Below are 21904 nucleotides of genomic sequence, written 5' to 3' on the forward strand. Positions count from 1 at the left end.
AATTTGTCAAAAAAGAAAATCAAAATTGACCCATAACATGTAATGCATGTGAAACAAATAGAAGCACCTGTGCATTACACCATGACCATGGCAGTAAGAAACTCCCTTCAACAATTGGTACATGAAGGTCTGCAACATAATAACTTCTTAATAAGAAGGGGGTTGGGGACTAAAGCAAGATAGAATTAAATACCAACAACAAGACCAAAGAGCCAGTGATTTATATAGATAATCTAAATAAAACTACTATAATTCACCTAAAGAGTTTCCTTATTTCTTAAGGTACCCTAGAACATAACATTATACACCAACATTGATTTATTAAAAAATAAAGTATAAAGAATTTGAATCAAACACAACACTTGCTATCTACCTTAACTCATGAGAAATTTTAATTTATAATATGTAAAAGTTGAAACATTATTTCTTAGCATAGAAAAATACCTTAATAAGATTATGAGGTATTTTTTCCTTGGAGAGTTTGTTAATGTAATTCCTAAGATCACAATCCATGTATTCAAATACCAAATGGATGAAGAGTCTACCATCATTGCATTTCATGTGATGGACATCAAGCAACCTACATAATTTCGTTAATTAGCCCCAATGAGAAGACCGATAAATGCAATGTAAACAAATACATAAGAATTATTGTCGTTGAGAAACAATGCATGCAATGTAAATAAACATAGAGGAATTATTGGCATTGACAAACAATGCATTCAATCTAAATAAATGCAAATGAATTTTTGGATTTGAGATACAATGTGTTCCTTACCTTACAATGTTAAGATTCTGTGATAATATCCTTAGAATGGATATCTCACAAAGGGTATGTTAGTTTGAGCTTCACTTGTTTTCAAGAATACTATAATATTATCTACTTAACAAGGCCAACCACATGAAGGTGGAAGCTCATCTGGCCTCAACCCCATCCCCATAACATCAATTTAAATTACCCGTCTCATCTAACTACATACTTCATTCATTCATTCATCTATTGATGAACTATAACATTCAATCAATACAATCACATAACATTCATTAATATGATATAAAATTCATTAATACACAATACTAATCAAGACTTCATTAACACATAACAATATTGATTAACATAAAATAAAAATCACTATTAATACACATCATTCATAGATAATTACTTAAAACAAAGTTCTTTCATTATCCAACAAGGTTTATCAAAGAACATTTTTAAAACATCATTTTTTATTTATTTTTTTCTTAGCTCTCTTAAGAAAAGTGCTCATAGGAGCATCCATATCTGTGTCATTATCTTCCTCTTCTAGAATGTGTAATGTCAAATTACGATGGCTCCTTCTCTTTGGAGGAGCAGGAGGCTGCTACACTAAAGTGGGCTCTATTGTAAGAATAAGTAAACTGGATAAATTGACATACTCTTTTTCTTTTTTTAACTATTACAAGTCTGTAATTAAGTACTAGTACAACACAACATGCATTTTTCTTACGTGACAATGCCACATCATGTACATTAACATTTTGATCTGCCACCATGTCAACATGTTGAACACTTGGAACATGGTCCACTCCTTCAGCATGACATTCAACATGCTTTGAAATATTCAAAAAAAAAAAGGATACAAGTCAAATTGTAATTGAAAATTTTTAATTGTACTCATAATTGCATAATTAATTTCCAATAGCCAAAGTTTTTTTGTCTTAATTCAAAAACCTACAAAGGCTTCTAAATATTTGCCTCTTCTGGTCGACGTTGTTTGAGACTCTATTAATCTTGGAATCACTTTTCTTTAGTAGCTCAAAATGTTATTAAAAATAAAAGTCCCAATCACAAAAAAATTACAACACTCATCCTCATCATCAGTAGTTATTTATTTAGTAGAAACTTCTTTAAATTCTCTGTAGATTGTTTGAACTATGAATGATGCCAAACATATTGTATCACAAGTAGTTCTCCAATTATCTCCTAGATGCAACACAACAACTGGTCCATTGAAATTTAAAAATTTGCAACATGCTGTAGATTTTTGAGAAGATTTGCATTCTTTATTCATATTACTGATATTATTTTGAATTGGAAAATAATAAAAATCCAACTTATCTTGAAATGTAGTTTTAAACTTGTCATGTCGAAGCCTGAGGTGACCAAGTCAGTGTCAATCCCTGATCTATGAATGATGTCAAATTCATTGTATCACAAGTAGTTCTTTAATTATCTCCTAAGTGCAACACAAGGACTAGTCCATTGAAAAATAAAAATTTGCAACTTGCTCTAGATTATCGAGAAGAATTGGATTTTTTATTCATATTACCGATATAATTTTGAATTGAAAATTATGAAAAAATAATTTATCTTTAAATGTAGTTTTTAACTTGTCATGTAAAAGCCTAAAGTGACCAAGTCAGTGTCAATCCCAAAACTAGGTTCCTAATAATTTATTAATTGACTTCAAACTAATGATGTTTTTTGATGCTATCCCAATGCTAATGAACTTCCTCTTAAATTGGAAAAGCCTCCTACTCTCTATTTTATTGATTTTGTGTATCACTTATAGAACTCATATGACACCCTAAACTCGAAGCAATGGAAAAAAAATGTGATAAGTACAAAAGAATCCATAAATCGAGGAAACCATAAACCCTAGAGACAAAGAGAGGTAGTCAGATTACAAACCATAATATTAAAATACCTAGAGAATATGTATAGGATGCTGAGGATGCCCTTAATCTTTTGTGTTTCTCACTCTATAGCCTCCTTAGCCAACTATTAATGTCATTTGTGTTGATGAGAACCTAGACGCCCTCTACAAAATAGCTGGTGGTTTTGATCATCCCATAGGAATAAAGGGTCCAACATCTCAATATGTAGAAAAAGTCTTAAATAATCCCAATTGGATTTCTTTCATTTGAAGAAAATTAAATTTTGGTTGAGAAATCTACCTAGCCCTTGTGTCAATATGATAAAACCTTGAGAAATTTTGCGTAGCTATCCTTTGAGAGGCCTTGTGAGGAAAAATACTTTTAACTATTATTCATATGTAAGTGGTAACATATGTGCTCCTCATAGCTACAAGATTGAGGTCTCTTTGAAACACAATATCTACAGCCCTCCTAAAAAAAAATGCTTCAAAAGAGGAGTGGACATTAGTAAATTCATTTAAAGAATCTAACTACATGCCAATAATAAGAATCAAGTTAAAACACTCATGCTATAGCTAGTGAAATATAAACCATGAACATGACATGAGGATGAAGGTAAAAAATCTGACCTAGTCACATATGCAAGACTACTACATTGTTTGTGTGAGATAAACCATGTATGCCTATCTAGAAGATGTCCACAAATTCAATACAGATGGAGAAAATAATAGTAACCATTGATCTCAATTGCCAAATCTAGTAGAATACTTGGTTTGTTTTCTTCAAATAAAATGCAAGGCAAAGTCAAATGTGTTCTCCTGAAAGTTTAACCATGTTATTTTTAAATGTGCCCATCGAGTTGAAATACAAGTCCAAAGGACATTTGCAATGCCAAGCATCAACAAAAAGATTTGGACGTATCCAACTAAAGCATGGTTTTGAGGAAGAAAAATTGGCCCTTACAACTACCTTCTTCCAAAATTAAGTCCTTGGCAGTATAGGGCCCCATATAAATGTGACTAGGGTCCCGATTGGAAAATGTTCCATGCAAATATGGAACTCCTCAAAGATTTGCAGCAACGCAAAAAGGTTAATTACCAAAAATGATAAGAAAAGAATCATTGACACCAATTTAACAAGGGTTAGTGGATGAGGTGAAATAACCCCAACAAACAGATAGGTGGTTGAGCAATAATGCACAACATCTAAATAGCCTAGAGGAAAAATATACAAGCTAATGCAGAATTAATGGATATTTTCCTAACAACTGGTTCATAAATCATCCAATGTAGTCCCTCATCTACCCATTTCAACCTGAGAATTAGAAAACAAATTATTGGAGTGTATTGTTTAACTAGTGTGGTGGTTTAGCTTTGGTAGAATGTGAGGTTGATGGTTGTCATTGATATCAACATCATTATCTCAACCTTTGGTGTGTTGGTAGTTGTAAAAGATTGCGATTGTAGATTTTTGGTATAGTATTACTGTGTAGAGGCAAGGCTGATGAAAAGGCCCAAATTGTCTAGCATATTTTGATAGATTTTAGATGTGTAATTATGTTTTCTAAGTATTGGGTGGAAGCTGAGAAGTTTTTCCAATTTTTTGTGTTTGTGTTTGAGATTGAAGCTCCAAATTGGAAGAGATATTTATTCCAGCATCATTTAACTTCCAAAAGGTCATATAATATTGAATATTAAGTTGCGACTCCATGTTCTACATAGTTGACTTCTAGTGAGGAGGTGGCTTCTAAATATGTGGATGTTGAAGTTGACTCTTGATTTGTATAGGTGGTCTTTAGCATAGATACTTGAAAGGAATTGATATTTCAACTTTGCATCTCATTATCAATTTCAAAACTTTTGTACACAATTTTCCCAAAATGTCATCAACACAATGTTTAAGTTATAAGTTATTATAAATAATGCATTAACATAAAAATTTGGTAGTGTTAGTGTTCTGATATATTATAATAATAAGGTGTTAGTGTTCTTAAGATAGTTTTATGTTTTAGCCTCTCAATGAACAAATTAAGAAAAAAATAAACCTAGTGCTAAACAGGCTCAACAGTTAAACAAACAAGATTTTAATATAACCGTGTATCCATTGTAATGATGTTCATAAGTCTAACTACAGGTAGTTTCGCAATGCTTATTCTCCTTAGTTTTGTAGGCTGAACTATTTATAAAGTACAATCAATGAGTTCTTTGTAAAGAACCAAATGTGGAGAATATGAGAATAACTATTCAAAAATCTAATGTTTTGGTTTAGCCTCCTATGTCTTTCTACTTAGTCATATGCAGTTACATTTATCCCCAATTTCCATATTTACCACAATTAGTTTAATTAATACTTAAAATTTGGGTATTTTTACTCGTTGTGTTTTTATTGTCCATCTTAAGTACAATATTTTATACTTAGTGTAGTCTAATACTCAAGCTTGTCATCTTAATTTTATGTATTATTAGATAGTGGGTTGCTTAATGCCTTTGAAAGGCCAAAGTGCCTCATAGCATGTAATGATCAATTAACCTTGCACGAATCAATATTTGGGTTTATATTAAGAAAATAAAAGGGAAATCATTGAGCTACTCTCACTATTTTATAAATTTATACCAATAAGAAGGGTTAATTTTTAAAGATATGTAGAAAAATTCAAATGCATAAAGAACGAGAACCATCCGTTCTGACATATATTCTTTCCACCAACTGTTATCATAATTTTATCACATCTAGAAGTAAAGGATTAAAACATCAGATGCAATAGTTGGATATCTTCATCTTAATGTACTAACTTTCCTATTTAATTTTCAATGTTAAAAAGTGAGGTTGCAAAATTTTAGCTCCAATTAATCATTTTTTCTATTATGGAATTTCTATTGACTCCTTGCACTCTCGAAACAAGTTGTGCATGTTCAATGGTCTTTAAAATGTCATTTAGCCACTACACATCATCTCACCTTTATTTCTTCCTCCTATATCATCTTTTCTCTCTACATTAAGGCATAGACTTAAGTCTATTTTGACTCTTATATGGTATCAAAACTTCATATCTAAACGTGCCTTCTCAATTTGGACACATTTTTGCAAGAGTTTTTGTTGGGTGCATTTTGATGCAAAATGGACCTCACAATTGAGTCTAGAACACCCAAAAGCAAATAAATCAATATAAAACTCAAGAAAAATAGCCTCTCAATGAATAAATCATTACAATGGATACATGATTATATTAAAATCTTATGTGTTTAACTGTTGAGCCTATTTAGCACAAGGTTTATTTTTTTCTTGATTTGTTCATTGAGAGGCTAAAACTTAAAACTATCTTAAGAACACTAACATGTTATTATTATAATATATCAGAATACTAACACTACCAAATTTTTATGTTAATGTATTATTTATAATAACTTATAACTTAAGCATTGTCTTGATAACATTTTGGGAGAATTATGTACAAAATTTTTGAAATTGATAATGAGATGCAAAGTTGAAATAGATAGTTTAATCACCAAGAAATACCTAATGATGGCAATGCTCAGAAAAGGCTTAAAGCTCAAAAATTGGCCTTGGCCACTATTACTAAAACAACAAAAGTACATAAGAAACTTAACCAAAACTTTGTAAAATGTGTTTTAAGTAAAAAAAAATGAAGATATTGTAAGATGATAGTCACAGTTAACAATGAACTAAGTATGACAGAGACCAAATTAACAAAGGATTCTTTTCTAGCTGGAAGTGTTAAGGAAAAAATAAAAATTGATGATAGGAAACCTCTCACACAATTGAATGGAGACTAAAACCATTCATAGAAAAGGAGGGGGGATTCCATAATGCTTTAACAAAACTTTATGAAAACTAGGAAAAAACAAACACCCATTGATAAATGAGTGCTAATATTGCCATATTGCAAGCTGGAAAAAAAAAAACACCCAGTGATAAATAAGTGCTAATATTGCCATATCCAAACACTCCCTATTATGCTCATATCAGTATAAATTGTGTCTCTATTTGCTCCAAAGGCTGGGGGAAGAAATTAATTGAATTCTTCCTTGATTAAAGATGAGTATGATGTAGATATTATCAAGATGGCCACTTTCATGACTAACATATGCAATAAAATGTCTACTCAATTTGTGGGTCATAGGAACAAAGTAGAGGAGGCATTTCAAGAGAAATTATACAAATTAGAGGGATTTTGGTAAGATGATAGACATGATACTATGATAAAGGATTAGCTTTGAAAGACTAGAGGGGAACTCAGAAAGGTTCCAAACTTCAAACATAAAGGGCAAAGAATAAGGGTTGGGATGAATTGGTTAAAAGAGAGAGATAGAGGAACCAACTATTTTTTCAATCTAATCAGACATAAGTAGAAATGAGAGAAGATTGAGGAAATTAAGATTAGTGGTGGAGTTTCTTATGATCCCGATGAGATTTGTAAGGCTTTCCTTGATTTCTATAGTCATTTTTTTGACTTTTCAACGTGATAAAGACAATTATGATGTTCGGCTTTGTGTCTAAATATGATTCCATAGAAGATTTAAAAATGGATGCAAAAATGTTGTCTGGAGATTTTTTTGTTGAAATTTAGGAGACTATATCAATTGTAAAAATATTACCTATTCATCTCTTCCCTTGCTGTAAGTGAAAGAGATCGAAGGGTTTCCTTCCACTGGTTAAGCTTCTCCAAGTATCTACCCTTCTGTTTATATTTAATGAAAGCTTCAGTGTAAACTCCTATTTCTATGTTGCGAAGATTAGAATGTTTGACTTGGTAGAACAATGGGATAATTTTGGCCTCACTTTCTTGCATGAGAAGCAACTCATTCAAACACTAAGGTGAGTTTGCATATCCCTTGGAAATGATGGCCATGTGGACTGAAGCAGAGCGGATAGTTGTCTAAATAGTGGAAGGAAATGAATCTCCAAGTTGCTTCTCTTTGGAATCAAGAATTCCAAATTTTTAGCTGCTCAAGGGAATTTAAATGGGAAATAAATTTAATTTATTAAAAAAGCCCACCACCAATTTAAAAAATGACAATAAAAGGAGAGCATGGACCACAAAAAAGTGCTCCCACATGGCCTTCCCAAGGCCATGAGTGGTGTCTCCCCATAAAATATGTGGATATCAATCCAAAAATGGGGGTGGCATGATGCAACAAGCCCATAAAATTTGTGCGCTAACAAAGACATAGTCAACCCCAAAATAATTCCTTCATTAATGAGCATGGCATAGTCATCACTATAAACATGGAAATCATCACCAACCTCCAATAAGAACATATTATTACTAATATGGCTCTCTAATCCCAAGGCTTTGCCCAAATCCTAGTCCAAGAAAGGAACAAAGATGATGGTCTCTAAGGACATGTGCACATGGGAGTGCAAAATAAAACACTCTAGATCATAAGGAATACTAACCTCCAAACAATTGGTAACCTCCAATAATCACTAAGAGAGCTTAAAAAAAATTGCATGTATGAGAGATAACACAAGGCATAGAGTCTCAAGTATAAAATCTATGTGGATAGGACTTAGATGGCTCCAAATCACTCCACCAAATTAGGGCATGTGAGTGGGCCTAGAACAATGTAGTAGGAGAACCAAGGCCCATGTGTGAGTTTAAACAAAATTGGAATAGAGCTTTCAGGTCTAAAAATTGTGCAAAATGCAAATGGGGAGTCCATATGGGACTTGGCATGGGTGCCTGCAATAGATTCCAGGCCACCTCATCAAAGAAAAAACCAAAACTACCAAAGATATCACTCCCAACTTGAGAATACAGCTAAGTCATTGATGTAAAAGCTAGGAGAAAGTTATATTTTAGCACATTACAAAGAATAAACTATCACACATGTTTTTTAAGATGGAGTTTTTTGTGTTAAGAAATCACGATGAATGTGAATTTGTAGTTGATATGATTATTTCATAAAGAACAAGGACTTAAGAAAGACATCACTATATCCATTAAAGTAAAAATATTAATAGTGGAACACAAATGGGAAGAAAGTGACAAATCATTTCAGGGTTTTTTATCATTCCAGCTAATGGTGCTTGCCCAATCTATGGTTGCACCCATTCATCTGCAAATTGGAGAAGTTGGAGATTTTGCTATTGTCTTGTTAAGAATTAAAAAATATTTTTTTCCATCTCCAAATGGGATATCAATGTCAATGAAAGGAGCCTAACCTTCTTAGCCTCAACGATCAAAGATTGAAAGCATGTTGAGGCATGGATCAAAAATGTTGCATTGAAGAATGAAGAGCACAACTCAGAGTTGAATGCACTTGACTCATTTTTTCATCTTCAAATATTTTCCCCTTTCAAGCAGCCCATTGAATCTTCTAGTTGCTCCTTCAAATGTAGGGGTGACTCAAACATATTTTAATTGAAGCTTAAACCCCAGAGGCATCTACACACACAAGACCATCAATCAAATTCATAGATGAAACATCAACCCACAAATCTAAACTTAATTCTAGACCTACAAACCCTTGAGTTGAATACACATTAAATTATATAGGGTACTGCTATGAAATCCATAAAATCTAGTGAATTACCTCATAAATTATACATGAATCCCTCAATGTTTTTCCTGAATGTTGAATGTTACCCTTTTTTTACAATTAACCCTCTTTTTGCAATTTTCACCTAAAATCGTCAATTATAACATATGTGCAATGGGACTAAAAGAACAAAAGAGAACAAGAAATAGAAACTAGAAATCCTATCTTAAGACTAACTTGAATATACAAGAGTGTTGCTTCTTACACTTAAATCATACAACATGGAAGAAAGCTAAATTGTGATGACTGACAAGGTTATACAAGTGACCAAGGTTATCTATTCATCATAAAATAATATGCCATAAATTAGCAAAATTCATCAAAATCGTGCGCACAAAGAAGATAAAGAAAATAGTAAGAAAATTCACATACCAAACACTGCTCACAATGGCCGAATAACAATGAATTAGGGTAAATCGACCTTTTTACATTTTAACATGATGAAGCCCATGTTGGTCAAAATTTTGACCAACACAGGCATGGTTTTAAAAAAAAAAAAAATTCCTTGCAAAATTCAACCAATCTAAAACATTTTAATAGATGGTCAAAAATTTTGGTCTAAAAATGGGGTCAAATGTACTAGTGCAAGAATATATGTTCCAAATGTCACAAGTTTGGACATTTAAGAAAAAACTATAGGACTCAAGTAACATCATCAAATCATGATCACATCAAGATCAAAAGCAAAGTGGAATTTGAACAAAAAAGGAAGGAGATGAACCAAACTTGGAGGAAAAAGGTAGAAGATGTAAACAAAAAACTAAATAGACCTAAGATCACCCAATCCAATGGAGGAGGTAAGCATATCATTTCAAACTAATCAAGAAAGGTATGTAAGGAATTGTATATTTAATGATATATGTCACACCAATTACTAACATAAAAAATGTGCTAAAGTTCATGTCTTCATAAGGAGCAGATCTATGAAAGGTATAAGTACAGAAGTAACTCTATGTAATAGTTGTAAACTATAAGTAAAAAAATTTATATTGACCAAGCACTACAATATGGACTCACTAATTTAGATGCCAAATTGGTTTACATGTTGTGTTAGATGGAATAGACTGAGTTGTATAGTGAAGACATAGTTTAGAGGCACAATACCAACTGAGACAACTAGATTCCACCTACCCATGAACAAAACATTAATGGAGACCCTAATTCAAGAAAAGAGATTTATATTGGAAATTTAAAGACATTTTTTCCCACCTTGCATATAGATTTTGAGGGAATAGAGCAATTTGAGTGATTTGCAAAAGAGATTTCAATGCGATTTAGGGAAAATTTGATTGAGTGAAGATTTGAGTTGTGTTGAGTTATCTAGAGAAAATAATTTTCAAACCCTAAAAATGAAAAATGATAGTTTTATCATCTATAGGAAAGAGCCAAGGAGTAGAGGTAAGTAACATTCAATTGGTGAAGAGTGATGCTTGTCCTCCACCTAAATTTTGTGCTATTCCTGAGATTGAAATGAAAGGTGACTTAATGGGTGTGTTATCATTGGTACCACCAAAAGTCATTATGATTTATGATGTGTGGAGTTGCTACATGTGCAAAATTAGAGAGGTTAGTGATTATGAGATCCGTGGAGCATATGATAAATAATGTGATGAAGCTATTTTAATTTGAAGGATGAATTCAAAATTGTTTACAGGAAAGGGTTAACTTGTGCCCTAGATTTTCCAAGTAATTTTAAGATTGAATGGATCAAGGTTGTATTGAGTAGGATCCACGATATGAAGTTATGGCTAGAAAATGGACCCATGGAGATAACAAAGAAGATGATTTACAAGGTTACAAGGTATCCCATTTTAGACAAGAAGAAGACCATGTGATGTCTAAGTCAAGAAATTGAGGCAAACACAAAAGCCAAATGGAATAGATGAGGGATGTCCATCTCTATCACAACAGATCTAATGATCGAGTTCACATTAAGAGTAATTTCTCACAAATTCTACCAATCAAGAAGATTGAACAATGTACTGTGTATGGTAGTTAATCGTGAGTGGAAAATTGTTATGAAGGATCATGAATATGATCTTGCCAAGTTGTAAAAATTACAATTGATAGAAAACTTGATATCCAACTAGAACGCAAATAATTCTATGTGTAAGTTTGGATCACTTGTCATGTACATTTTATTTTATGTTTAGAATTATTTTCCTAGTATTGGTAATTGTTGGTTTTAGAATAGTTTTGACAATCGAGTGTCAACACACTTAACCAATTTTATTATACATGTTGAGTACACTATGTACACTGAGTCACAATGTGTGCCAAGCCAGAACTCCAACAGGTGCCGAGTGACTTCAGGTGTTGATCATTATATAAGTGTTGAGTGATATATAGGTGTCAAGTCACGGTTGATGTCGAGAAAGTCAAAATGCTTTATATGCCAAGTGAGCCAGAGTCATACATGTACCGAGAAATATTGAATACAATTGGTGCCAAGCAAACTAGGAGAGTATATGTACCGAGCACTAGTAGTTCAGTATGTCTCGAGTAACACAGAATAAAAATATGAGTTTTTGCCCTCACAAACTTAGATGTAAACTATTTTTGGAGCTAACATAGAAGGATTTTGAAGGTGAACAAGGATAAGATCAAATATTTTTCATTTCCTATGTAATCAGCATACAACCAATTAGAAAAATGGAGAAGACATGCAACCAATGAGAAAAATGCAAGGAATGATTAGGAACTTAAGATTCATTATGGATCGTAGATCCATACCTAACCCTAAGTCTTCATAATCTTTAAAAGGAGGATGAAAACCCCATTGTAAGTGTGGATGAGAACAATGTATGGGTAAACTATAGTGAAATTCAGAGTGAAGTCTGAAAGATTTAGAGAATTGAGTAGCAGTTACACATTTAGTTGATCAGAATAGGACAAGGGATAAGAATAGAGATCAGATCAAGCAAGGGCCACATAAGAGAGAGCAGATCAAGTGCCTGAATCCAATAATTAAAGATTGCATAGTATCAAGTTCATTGTTCTAATACTTTCTCACCATTGTATTAGATGTTGGAAATCCTATATTGATAGCTTACCTTAACAACTAGGTGGGAGAACCTTTGGAGAAGGTGATTGAAAATCCTATTGAATTAGGTGGGTTTAACTACCTATTGTAAATCTTTTAACAAGGTGACACTTCTTGTAATGTGTTTGTAAATCCTTTAACTAGGTCACTATTGACACAATGTAAAGCCTTTAACAAGGTAGTCATTTAATAGGGCAGACCATTAGAAGTGGTCAAATAATTATTGCTGCAGTAATTTTTGTGGGTATCATCCCCACCTCAGTTTTACCTTCTTATTCCTAGAGGGTCTCTAGATTACCAAATTCTTGGTGTCATGTGTTGATGCATACTTTTATTTCATGTTTGCTTAAATATTCATATGCATGTAGTTTACTTTTAGTTATGTGTTGAAAAGAATAAAAATTAGTTACTTCTAATTCACCCTCCCCTCTCAGAAGTACTCTTCTCATTTTGAATATTTCAACAATTGGTATCAAAGCACTAGGTTCTCATAAGGAGAAGCCTAAAAACTTAGAGAAAAGGTTTGAAGATGGAATTCTTCATACTTGGGAAGATCATAAACAATCAAGTGATTGATGTGCATCTTCCTCTACATAAATTGGAGGAAGCCAGAGAAGAATTGAGAAATTTCTTGAAAAGAAGGAAGGATATAGCCATAGCTGAAAATGACATATACTACAAGGAGATTGATACCACACAAGTATTTTTCAATGGATATTCCAAGGAATTTGATGATGGAGAAAAATAGAGCACAAGCTGAAGAAATTAGATTACTCAAGCTTGAACAAGAGTCACAAGCCATAATGCTTTGTGAAGTGACAGAACAAAAGAAGAGATCCATTAAAGAAAAGGTCATGATAGAAGATGATAAGAGAAATCTTACCAATATATTGGAGAAAAAGACAATTGATTTTGAAAGAATCTCAAAGATGCAGTTGGACACCTTAAGCTAGATGATGAATGCTCATCATGAGCTAAATACGAAAGACATTGAGATCAGTACATTGAAGATACAAAGTGATCAACTACAAAATGAATTGAAAAGAGATAAGGAGATAGAAGAAAGCTTCAAAAAACCCAATGAGGCTATCAAGTACTTTGAGCAACTACTGAAATCACCAAGGGCTATTAATGATACTTCAAGAATTGGTTACACTAGCATTGAGCAAGGAGAATCATCTAAGACTGCAAAAGAAAGGAGTGATAAAGGTAAGAATACTAAACGTACTTGTCATTTCTATGGTAAAAAGGGACATATTTCTAATGTATGCAAGAGCAAGAAGAGTCATTAGTATGATAAGCCTAAAAGTGCAAAAAGTAAGGACATCAAGCATATGAATGTAGAACCAAGACCATGAGAACACCAAGATTTCAAGGTCACTGCTACAACTACAAAAAATATGGACATAGAGCATTTGAATGCAGATCAAAGCCAATGTGGACACCTTATCAACTTGCAAGGGGAAACAACCATGGTCATCACCACAATTGGGGCTACAACACCAAGTATAACTGTTACTATTGTCAGGAGTATGGACACATTCCTAAAAATTGCATAAGGACACATTTTAGAGTGAATTAAAATAGATGATTAAGTCAAACCACATGTTTTAGTTGCTTGAAAACTAGTCATATCAGTAGGAATTGCCCAACAAAGTCAAAAGCACCCAAGATAGAAGTAAACAAAGGAAAAGAGAAGGTTGATGTTGAACAAATAAGAGGGCAAATGAACAAGCCTTGGAAGAAGAAAGATGAGTGCAGCACATCAAATGGAGAGATCACGTCACCCAAGAGGTCAAGTGATCACATTTCATCCAACTAAGAAAGAATAGGTGTATGGGATGGATATAAAAAGTTATATCATACATTAGTTCCAAAAAAAAGAAGTATTGCAAGGAAGAAATCTACATGAGCAAGGATCCCAAGTCAAAATTTGATGTTTTTGCCAATACTGCTGAATTGTCCTTAGATGTCAAGTAAAGCTCCAATGGATGTCAACTTTCTAATAACGATCAAGTTGATAGTTGAAACCAAGTGAAGTTGAAATCTAGTGGAGGCCAAGTAAACAAAATACAATGGCAGCTGAGTCATGTTGAAACTTTCAAGTGCCGAGTTTACAATTGTATGCACAAAGCATTTAATGCTAGGTTTTGACAGGTATAAGGCCGAATTTTGATCATTTTCATGCCATTCGAATGTAGAGAAAAGATGAGAAAAGAGTAGAAGTGATCATACAACAACCTTGAAGCTACTTGCATCAATCTCAACAATGATTCAACATACATATCAACAATCTAAGTTATTTATCAAGTGCTGAGCTACATAGAATTAAAGTTTTTAATACATTTAAAGCCTAGTTCAGTATAATGAATTCTAGTTCAAGAAAATCCAAAGGCAAGGAAGGCCATGAGGTTTAGTTAGTTAGTAATGAGGTTAAACAACTTGAGTTTAGGCCAATCCTAGAAGTTGCCTACAGAAATGACCCAGCTGGCGCATTGTCTATAATTTCACCTAAAGTTGTTATGGTGCAAGACGTGAGAAAGTGTTATAACTACAAGTTAGGTGTAGTAAGTGATCTAGAGATATTCCAAGCCTATGATAAACTATGTGAAAATAAAATTCTGAAGGACGAATTCCAAATTGTTGAGAAAAAGGGTTTGACCAATGCCCTAGTTTACCCTACTGGTTTCAAAACATAATGGATACAAATTGTCTTGAGAAAAATTCAAAATGGATGTTTTTGGTTGGAAACTAGACTAATAAAGATTACAAAAAGGATAGTACACAGGGTTACAGGTTTTCCAACCCTAGATTGGCCTAAGACCCTATGTAGTGATTCCAAAGAAATCATTGAAAGAAACGTAGGAGCCAAATGGAATAAGAGGGGTATGCCTATTGACACTGTAACTGATCCTCTTCTAGATTTTGATGTAAGAGTAATATCCCACAAATTCTACTAATCTAGCAAATTGAATAGCGTGCCATGTATAGTCATTGATGTAGCCTATAAATTGGTAAAGAAAGATCACACAAATGATCTATTAGAATTAATGTTACAGCAAATAAATGAAAACCTAGGAGCAATAAGGAGATCAAAAGGTGCTCAATGCAATTTTGGTTCCATATTATTTTATGTTATGGAAGAGTTTCCTTCTATTGGAAAGGTGAATTGGAATCCTAACAAAACTGCAATTACATAAATCAATGAGTTCATTGATTAGATGGGTGACAATTTTGAGGTCCAAATGACAAGCTATTTTGAGGATTTTAAGAAATCCATGAATCAAAGGGTGAGAATACCAGTTTCCCTAGTTGAAAAACACATCAAAGGCATATGCTTTTTGGTTGACATTGATTATACCTACATACATGCAATAATACCAAGAGTAAGATGGCTAAGGCCATTGGCATATGAGCTTGATATAGATGAAGCCTCAACAGCAATCACACATTGCTTGTAGAAGAAATATATAAGGTAGGTCCTCACTTTGGCACATATGATGTTGTCAAATCAAAAGTTGAAACTGAATTAAAGAAAACTTTTTTTATCAAGAAGAAAGACAAATGAGTAAAGAATATGAAGAAGAAACTTGGGGCAAATATTGTAGGAGAAGTAGGCGATGAAGAAGAAGAAGAAGTAGATGGAGAAAGTGAAGAAGAAGAAGAGCAAGGGCAAGACCCAGTGTAACTGACAAAAGGCTTAGGAGAAGAAAAGGAGGAAGGTGTCGAGGAAGAAGAAGCTAAGGAAGCACCTAATCAAGCTAAGCAAAAGAAAAGAAAGGCTAAAACTCAGCCTACAGCTCAGCCAAAGGCCAAAAAGGCAGCAAAGCCCACTCAAGCAAAACCAAAGAAACCTACAACAAGGGCTACTACAAGGGCATCCACACAAAAGGCCAAAGAGGCAAAAAAAGAGAATAAGGGTAGTGAACACACTAATGAAGAACCAAAGAAGAGAAGAAAATATGTGGTATAGCCTGACATAGATGATGAGGAGATAATAGAGTCAGAGGACCACAACCAATTTAGAGTGGTAAGCTATCCTCCAAAGTTTGCAATTGTAAAACTTTGTGAAAAGATTAGGAATGTAGATTTAAATGATTTAAAGACTCTTATTTTAATAAGCTCAGTAGAGAAGAGAAAAATAAAGTAGAAGAATCAGTATATGCCATGATGGCTGAATTCAAAAATACACCTCTAGAGCTAGACACTACCATGCCTAGAGAGCTATATGAGATAATTGAGAATAAATGGCATCATTGTCTAAAAATGGAAAGGGAGATCAGAGAATCTACCTTAGCTCAAGTAAAGCTTGACATGGAAAATCATCAAATAGAAAAGGATAATAAGAAACATGGTGGCAAATTTGCACCTAAGTATAGAGCCTTTAGCATCCTTCAAAACAAGATTGAGGATGTAGTGAATAAATCCACACAATTGTCAAAAAAAATTTACAAAATAACTGATGACAAGGAAGAGGAAACAAATAAGGTAGAGGCTAGTACCAAGGGAAAGGAAATAGAAGGAAAGAAAGGAGAAGAAGAGAAGCAAGAGGAAGAGAAAGAAGCAACAACAAGAGAAAATGAAGAAAATGAAGAAAAGAAGAAAGACGAGGAAGATAAGAAAGATGAGAAGGATAAAGAAAAAGGTGAGGAGGAAGAAACACAAAAGGAAGAAACTATGGCAACAACTGAATAGTAGCAAGAAGAGGAATAGAGTGTGCAAGTCACACAAATGCCACCTCCCAGACCTCCTCATATAACCATCACACCTACAGATACAATAACTATTAATGATGTTCCTAACAATTCAACTTAGAACATCAATCCCCTAACTACAGATGATCTCTCCAAGATCCTTCACCAATCTACTTTATAGGCATAGTTATGCACAAGCCCTATAGTGGTGAGTGTAGATGAACTACAAAAGGTAGTGGTAGAACCACAAAGAGAAAAGGTGAAACCAAAGGAACCACCTTTCACCTATACAACTACTAGCACTAAAATTTTGATGCTTCCACCACCTATAGCAGCAGGTGATACATTATAGCAACCAAGTGTAGAGGAAGGAAAATTTGATGAGAAGGAGGATACATCAAAGGAAAAGGAATAGGTTGCCATACAAACATTGGTAGAACTACCAAAGATAGGCACTCCTACAAAGACCCTTCAAAAGTTGAGCATTGAAGCCATACCATTACAAATCTCAACTCTAGGCTCAAGCTCAACCAGAGTAGTCATAGTACTTCACTATGGAGACCCTGAATTAGATGAAGAGATAGTAATACCTACCTATAACTCCAAGACCATCACCATGGCTCAGATCATAAAAATGCAAGATGATTTAGATAGAAGGAAGAGGTAGGAGATACTCAAAAAAGAGTATAACAGAATCAAGCATTGAATGACATTAAGTACATCTTTATGGATGCATTCAACTTGCAGTCACTAGATGAAAAAAAGCCCATAATAGAACAACTATCTGATATAGTTGACTAGGTGACTAGTGAAGACCAGGGCACTAATGTTAAACTTATGGAATGGTTTGAGAGAAAATTTTAGGAGAAGGTAAATGAGAAGATATAAAATGGTATATCACTTGAATAGGTAGAGTTGGGTAAGAAACTTGAAAAATTCAAAAATGTACTTAAAAACACTTTCTCATTGTACAATACACTGTGTGACTTTTCAAATTTCACACAAGAGACTAGCTAGCATATATTGTGCTTGGAGAAAAATGTTAAGATTTCTAGCATGTAGTTACCCTTAAATCTAGCTCAAAGTGAGGCATTTTGCACAATCACTTTACGCTCAAAGGGAGTTAGCTGTACTCATAGCAAAGAAAGCCAATATAAAGGCTAAACTGATGCAAATTCAATCCCCTATCACCCCACATTTGGAAGTCCTCCACAAAGAGAAAGTATATGTAGAAATAGTTCTAAAGAAAGATCCTAATCTTTCTACATTTGATGGACTCATACGCCTTGTTGCAAAGACTGCCATCCAGCACAAGTCACTTGACATTACTTTGTAGAATTGGGATGTAGCTCTAAAAATAATAATGGAGGTAAATAGTAACTTTTTGGCTAAGTATGGTATTACTCCTTAGAACCCTTTGACATTAGTGTCAAAAGAGGGGAGATATATGTTTTAGGGGAGATATAAGGGAGATATAATGTTTTGACGAAGATATAACTAAGGGGGAGAATACTATAAATTTGATTATGTTCTTTTATTCATTTTGAGAATGAAAAGGAAAGTTTGTAGATAGCCAAAAGGGGGAGATACAAAGTTTTGACAATCATATGGAAGATAGCTCTATTCCATATAATATTTGATACAAAATGTAGGAATTCCATAGCTCTAATAGATCATATATAGAACACAAGTATAGAATATAGGAATAGGGCAAAAGACAAAGAGTATCAGGCACATCAGCACATAATTTTTTTTTCAAGAATGAATAAGGCACAATCAGCTAAGGGGGAGTTATAAGGTATATTGTTCCTTACAAAATCTCGAACAAATTTCGCATATATGCCAAGAAAAATGAAAAATGTACTCATAAGGTCAGTTCAATAATGCATAGTTAAGTGTTTTTGACACTCATGTCAAAGGGGGAGATTGTTGGTCTCAGAATAGTTTTGACATTTGAGTGTCAACACACTTAATCAATTTCACAATACATGCCAAGTACACTATGTACACTGAGTCATAGTGTGTGCTGAGCCAGAACTCCAATAGGTGTTGAGTGACTTCAGGTGTTGAGCATTATATAAGTGTCGAGTGTTATATAGATGTCGAGTCATAGTTGATGCTGAGCAAGTTAGAATACTTCATATGCAGAGTGAGCTAGAGTCATACATGTGCCAAGAAAGATTGAATGCAATAGGTGCCAAGCAAACCAGGAGAGTATATGTGTCGAGCACCAGTAATTTAGTATGTGCCAAGTAACACAGAATCAACATATGAGTTTTTGCCCTCACAAACTTAGATGTAAACCATTTTTGGAGCTAACATAGAAGGATTTTGAAGGTGAACAAGGACAAGATCGAATCTTTTTCATTTCCTATGTAATCAGCATGCAACCAGTCAAAAAAATGGAGAAGACATGCAACCAATGAGAAAAATGCAAGGAATAAGTGGGAACTTAAGATTCAATATGGATTGTAGATCCATATCTAACCCTAAGTCTTCACAATATTTAAAAGAATGATGAAAACACCATTTTAAGTGTGGATGAGAACAATGTATGGGAAAACTATAGAAAAATTCAAAGTGAAGTGTGAAAGACTTAGAGAATTGAGCAGCAGTTACACATTCAGTTGATTAGAACAGGACAAGGGATAAGAATAGAGATCAGATCAAGCAAGGGTCACATAAGAGAGAGTAGATCAAGTGCCTCAATCCAACAATTAAAGATTGCATACTATTAGATTCATTGTTCTAATACTTTCTTGCCATTGTATTAGATGTTGGAAATCCTATATTGATAGGTTAGCTTAACAACTAGGTGGGATAACCTTTGGAGAAGGTGATTGAAAATCCTATTGAATTAGCTAGGTTTAACAGCCTATTGTAAATCCTTTAATGGGGTGACACTTCTTGTAAAGTGTTTGTAAATCCTTTAACTAGGTCATTATTGACACAGTGTAAAGCCTTTAATAGGGAAGACTATTAGAAGTGGTCAAACAATTATTGATGTAGTAATTTTTGTGGGTATCATCCCCACCCTAGTTTTACTTTCTTATTCCTAGAGGGTTTCTGCGTTACCAAATTCCTGGTGTCATGTGTTGATGCATACTTTTATTTCATGTTTTCTTAAATGTTTATATGCATGTAGTTTACTTTTAGTTATGTGTTGAAAAGGATTTAAAAGGATAAAAATTAGTTTCTTCGGATTCATTCCCCCCCCCCCCTGCCACCCTCCTAGAAGTAGTCTTCCCATTTTGAATATTTCAATGGGTAACATTGTTTGGGAGCAAGGAAGACTAGTAATGAGATAAATTGACAAATATATAACTCAGTTAGGAGAAAATTTTGACAATGGTATGGACATGTATTTTAAAGAGTTCAAAAAGAGAATGAAAATGATGATGAGGATACAAAAATAATTAGTAATGAAATACCATAATGATGTATGCTTTCTAGTGGATATAGATAACACATTTTTATAGGCAATAAAGCCTAAGAAAGTATGGTTGAAAACATTTGACTATAAAATTGATAGTGACACAATAAGAAAAAACATAGTTGCATTACTTAAAGAGGAAATTGATACAAAAGAAGAACCTTTTGGTAAGTATGAAGAAGCTAAGGCAAGAATTACTATCGATATCAAATATATTCTAAGGAGAAGAAAAAAAAAAAGAAATGATTGAAGACCTAGATGAGAAACTAGGCACACAAGGAAAAGACAAAGAACCTTTCCAACTCACGCAAGGTCTTGGAGAAGATGAAGAGAAAGATAATGGTGATGAGGCAGAGGAAGAAGGAGAAGGAGATCAAGGTAAAACCTTAGTTTTGATTACTCCACATACTAAGAAGGCTAAATCAGTAAATCCTAAAGAAAAAAAATTTGCAAAGGAGACAATAGTGGCACCACTCTCTCCTCCACCACTGACTAGATCAAGGACCAAGATAGCAGTAGCAACTGTCGAGCCAACATCAAAGAAAGAAGTAGTAAGGACTACTAAACTGAGTTTCTCAAGTGAACAAGTCTCCCAAAGAGCCAAAATTAAGAAGATTAATTAAGAAGAAAGCAAGTGAAGAGGAAGACATAGAGAGAAAAGAGCCAAATGAACCCAAACATTACCAAGTCATAGTTTCTAAAAGAATAAAGACTATTGATGAGGTATGTGTTGACCTTTGAAGATCTATAGGCCTATCAAGTTTTAGATTTGTAAAATATGATACACTGAATAATTAGGACAAATCTAAATTAGAAGAAGTCATGGTAGATATTATTCAAAATAATAAATTGGCTACTACTAAATTGGATAAAAATATTCCACTTGATTTGTACAATAGACTAGATAAAAGATACATGAAATAGGCATCTATAGTAGAGAAAGATACAAGAGAAGGAACATTATCCAATATTATGCTTGATTTTTCACAAGAATAGAAGGAAACATTTTTTGAGAAGTACAGGATTTGACTTGTTCCTAAATTTATAATTTTTATAATTCTTTAGAATAAAATTGAAGCTGTAGTTCAGTAGAATGAGTTACTATGGAAGAGCATTTTTGGTCTCGTCATTACAGAAGTGACACAAGAGAAAGAAGTTGAGAGAGTGACCATCCAAGATGATTAGAGTGATGAAGCAAGTTTAGGTGTGCCAAGTCCACAAGTAAACATTTCACCTATTCATGCCATCACACCCAACACTCTAGTTGTTGAGAAATATAAGCCCTTAGATGTAAGACATGAGAAGCAAGAGGCAGGGGAATCAAATAAAGAAAAAAGTGTAGACATTTCTACCAAAGCTCAAGAAGGACCAAATTTGTCAGAATCATAAATTTAGGAAAATAAGGAGATATATAAAGAAGGATTGAGTGCTACTATTATTGTCTCAAGCACTAATATCCAAGCAAGATCGAGTGGTGATGCCCCTTCACCAAATCCTAAAGTAGTGTTGAGCAAAAACACTCCAACAAAGGAAG

General features: G+C 33.6%; 1 pseudogene; it reads right to left on the reverse strand.

Moving 5' to 3' along the window:
* The window catches only part of LOC149539938 (serine/threonine-protein kinase Aurora-1-like), a 62430-nt pseudogene that overhangs the window by 6282 nt on the left and 34244 nt on the right, over positions 1-21904 (reverse strand).

Source organism: Cupressus sempervirens, chromosome 9 (genome assembly GCF_028749045.1).
Source record: "Cupressus sempervirens isolate cs-2001-9-10 chromosome 9, ASM2874904v1, whole genome shotgun sequence".
Taxonomy (NCBI): domain Eukaryota; kingdom Viridiplantae; phylum Streptophyta; class Pinopsida; order Cupressales; family Cupressaceae; genus Cupressus; species Cupressus sempervirens.